We start from the raw sequence: 5,048 nt of genomic DNA on the forward strand, positions 1-5,048 counted from the left end.
TTGCGTGGGTGCCACTCTTTTCCTACGTTGTCTTGTCAAACCAAAATAAATGTAGGACCGACTGCCTCGTTGACAGGGCGAACGCCGCTGTTGATTTTCCCATCACGAGCGGTGAGGCGCCAGACCAGAGCGGCACCTTCGTTTCCCCGAGTGTGACTGTCAACTGGAGTGAAGAGGCGGCAGAAGTGATCCGGGATTCTGGGAATAACCAAAACACACATTATTTGTATTTAAAACCACCCTTTGTTCAACACACCGTTATTGTACACACATCTGCCACGAGTGTTTAGTTCACATTTCGCAACGAAAACAAATTTTCACCTAAAAGGCAGCGGGAACCTCGTCTCGCAATAGGCACTGGCTATATATGAATGAAAGCACTTCTTTTCTGAGAAATCGCTTCAAAATTTGGTTTCAGAATAAACATGGTTTTGCGCCGGCATATCCCGACACCCAAGCACACCCTCCGGCAGTCAGGGGCACGCCGTGAGCGGTTAGTGACCGCATGTTTTACTAACGTAACCCATCCTTAAATACTCAGATAAACACATGCGAGTACGAGGGCCCGAACGACACCCAGCGCGTGCGGACGCCGTCTACGTCGAGATCAGACATGTCATATGTTAGAATTAGCACACGTAACTCCCACAATCACCTACTCTCACTTGATTCTGTTATAGCGCCATCGCAGATGTTGGCAAACCGTGAAAACAGCAAACGCAAACGAAGGAAGAAAGTGCACGGCGGCGGCCGCAACAACGGGCGCCGTCGAAAGTCTATAGCATTTTCGCCTTACCGGCGAGGCGTGTCAAACTTGAATGACTACCGCGTACGTTCCGGAAGCCACCGTACTATATCTGCACCTCAAACTACCGTCTTTATGCCAACAAAAACCATCATATATAGTGAGTCTGAGCGTTCTGTACACAGGCTTTTTTTCACGTTCCCACGCGCGGAAGCACGCTGCACACTCAAGGTCGATGGAAATGTTATTATGAAGCAGACTAAAGTGTATCTCCAAACGACACCTTGCACCTTCAGTAGTGCAGATACAACGTGCGATCAGCAAGAAATGACCCTTGATAATTGTTTGCATCGCTCACTTTATGGGAGCTTGTACAGCAACGCGCATAACGGTGGTAACTCGTTAACTGACAGCTTTAGTTGGGCATACGCAACAGCCCCGCGGACGCAGGCTGCTGTTGGAAATGGCTGGCGGATAACTTCAGCAAGGCTGCTGCGAACGCCCAGCTAAAACTCTATAATTAGTACCTACGAAAGCAGTACACTCACCGTTAACTGGCACCCGTTGTCGGTGTCCGCAGCTCCATGAATATTCCGCCCTCCAAGCGTCACTTCGTGCACGGAACCGGCATCAGCACTACCGAAGACGCGCATGAACATGAAACTGATGAAACTTCAAGACACGCAACCCGCGCAACCAATGCAACCACGCAACGCATTCCAATAGACGACGATACTGAGAGACTGAGACGAATGAGAGAGGAGGCAGAAGCGGCGCGCCACCCCGGCGCCGACCCCGTCTTCGTCGGTGAGCAAGGCGCCACAACGGCGCCAAAGGGCAAGCACGCGATATGTATGGCGTATACGGCGGCTGTTTCATCACGGAAGCCAATCGAAACGCGCTTCAGGAGCGTCCAGTGACTCCTTCCGAAATGCTAACTCTTTTTCTCTGCCTGTACCTTCCAAAAGGGGTCAAAGGGACATCGGAAGAGAGTCACGCTTCCATGACCCTCTTTTGACTCTTTTTTTCCTGTGAGTGTGGCACTCTATCAATACGCGGCCGTCCCATACTTCCAACGGTCAACCGTACCAACCTATATCTCATATCTATATCGCGACAAGCCTCTAAAGACTTGTATCAGTATCTGTATTTCCGATATTTTAAATAATGTATCGTGTATCTTAAGACACATGATACTGCGATCGTAACACCCCTGCGCTAACAATACACGTTGGCTGAACTCCACTTCTCAAGCTGATACTCCTTACGTTAAGGCACTTGAATAAACATAAATGAAGCGATATTCTTTAACCTTTCTGCCGGAGTCCTCCAGTGAGCCCAGACGATGAGATCTGCGTGTCCCTATGTTACAGCGAAGTCACGTGGTGGCACGGGCGCCGTCTCGACAAAAACAAACGCGTGAACGTCGGAGCCCTGCTGACCTTTTGTTTTCTCGATATTTTTCTCTATAGTTTTGTCAGTGCGATGACACTTGCCCTTAGCCACTGTCCTGTGCATCTTGCTCCAATGCGTGCAGCGTCTGTCAAGCCGCTAGAGCCGCGAATCTCGGCAGCGCGCCCACGCTTTCTCTAGCACATAAAACGTACGACGCGCTGAGCGATGTTTTCGATTTGGACTTTATTCGGAATATGGTGGCAACAGCAAAAATACACTTTGAGCGTGCATAAATCGTATAAAATGAACGATATTGAAGCTACCCAACGTCACCGCAAGTATTGAGAACCTTGCGCCAACGAGACTGTTAAGCGGCAGATCAAGGCTCTTGGTAGAGGAACTGTTCAAATGTTCCTATTTAAAGATCTTGTTTGCAGGGATAAAGGCTGCACTGTTCAGTGCCAGTGATGATCGAATGCTGAGAAATGCGAGGTGTTTGGAAGATTCAACTGATCCACCTATTCTGGCTTGCTATTCCTCCAACATATGTCGATGGTTGCTGTGCATGGGAACATTGTCTTGGTTTGGTGCTGTCTACGTTTATTGGTGCCGTATACTTGCGAAACAATAATATATCCGGAATTTCTTGCGCAACGTCTGTGGCGACCAGGCCGGTTGCTTCCTAACACATCCAGAAAAAAACAGCGTGCACTTGACGGGGACGGCCAGAAGGAACACAGGGCACGGGTGCTGTGTTCCTTCTGGCCATCCTCGTCAAGTGCGCGCTGTTTTTGCCTTCATATGACCAACCAACTAGCTCGAGATGCGTAATTCCTAACATATAGCGATAGCCGCTCATATTGGCTATATTCTGGTTTTGACTCATCTTCTCATTTCTTAGCACTTAGCATTTTACCAATGTGCACTGATACGCTGTGAGGAAGAAAGAAAATTTCCTGTTGGTCTATTATACCATCGGCGAGTCCTCATTTGTCACACATTTAAAGATGCACGTTAACACTCTTTTGGAGTGCCGCAAGATAATTCTACGCGTCGCAGGTGACCACGATGCAAAGGAACAACGTCAGTCACAACCAACGCAGATTGTCAAAGTTATTCTGTATCCCACCAATGTATGTGTATTCCAGCAACCGGCTCAGCCATTAGACCACTATTTAACCGATTGTAATGCAACGAAGAAATACCGAGTTAAATTGAAATCAACGTTTGGCAATAACCGTCTTAAGAAGGAGAGATATGGTAAAAGAGTAGAAGGCAATGAAAATTTTTGAAGAGATGGTGGACGAAATTTTTGCTAAAATGTAAAATATTATATCTAAGCAAAAACCTCATTTTCCTTTAACCCTATTCGATCAAATAAGGCTCTCCTAGGGGGATTCCGCTGTAATGCGACGGTGGACTCCCCGGTGGTGGAATTACAAAAAGATGGAGTGAAGTCCCATTCAGAGTCAAACCACCCGCATCGAAAAAATACATCAATAATACTCCTCCTTTAGCTCTGCCGAGAGGCGGCACTATTTCCAACCGCCCTTGACGGCTAATGACCCACTACAAGGAACACGGTAAACAATACGAAAAAGGGGAAGAGGTGACTGCCTGAAGCATTTATATGGCTCAACGTAGAAAACACGCCTTCGGGATTGGCTACAACTATGAGGACCCCTAATACAATCTGGGGCTCAACTACACTGAAGGAAGGAGGAACGCATCGAAAGATGGCAACCACTCTCCTAACATATTCCTAAGCGGAACACCCTTATTCGACTAGGAAAAAATACACCCACACTTTACGGCATGTCTCCGTCAGGAGAATGTATTAATAATTGGGCAGAAAATAAATTAACAAGCTAAAGCCGATCCATCATGTCCTCCTCACAAATAAAACTATTAAAGCGCTAGCTACGACTCATACAAACTGTATAAACATGTGTATTTTCAATGGCTATCACTTCTAACAAATCAAATGAACAAAGAAGAAGAAGTGAGGATGCTGAAAAGAATAAAGAGAACAAAAAGAACAAGGAAAGAAACGAAAAAAAAGAGAGAAATGAACAAGGAGAAAATCGACAAAAATAAAGCATCTAAATAAGAACAGATCAATCAGTCATTGTATAAATGTTATGTTGATCGCGGGATCGAATCCCGGCCACGGCGGCTGCATTTTCGATGGAGACGAAAATGTTTGACCCCGTGTACTTAGATTTAGCTAGGTGCACGTTAAGGAACCCTAGGTGGTCGAAATCTCAGGAGCCGTCCACTACGGCGTCTCTCGTAATCATATCGTGGTTTTGGGACGCTAAACCCCAGATATTATTATTAAATCGTATGTTGATCTGTTCAACTGTGTATGCATTCACGTTGTACAGTTGTATCGCGGACTGCATTTGTATAGCTCGTGTACGGTTAATGGTCTAGACTTAAACTGACTCACCACATAGGTATTTGTTTTGTTTTTTGTTATCTGGCCGGTTGATACTCGAATGCTAATACAGTAAATTATTTACCGTTAAAATATACACCTTCTATTAATTCATTTGTAAGAGGCGGTGGAGGTAGAGAGGAATGGGCACAGGAACTAATGGTGAGGAACAAATAGGAGTCAACAAAAATGCAAATTCAATTAAACATCAAATCACTAAAAAACGGACAGAAATTAACACATTTGTGGAGTTTTACAGCGAAGGCTACCGACTGACACTCCAACCTGCCCCGCCTCTCCAGACCGTGAGCCATGGGCACCCAGGAACTATGACAAGATCACAGTGCCAGACAGAACCAAACCAGCCAAGCCCATTGTGAGTCAGAATCACGAAGGTACATTATGAGTCAAGATCGAGAATAACATATGTGAGTCAAGATCAAGAAGATTGAAATTGTAACCATTAAG

Source organism: Rhipicephalus sanguineus, unplaced genomic scaffold (assembly GCF_013339695.2).
Source record: "Rhipicephalus sanguineus isolate Rsan-2018 unplaced genomic scaffold, BIME_Rsan_1.4 Seq6779, whole genome shotgun sequence".
Classification (NCBI taxonomy): Eukaryota; Metazoa; Arthropoda; class Arachnida; order Ixodida; family Ixodidae; genus Rhipicephalus; species Rhipicephalus sanguineus.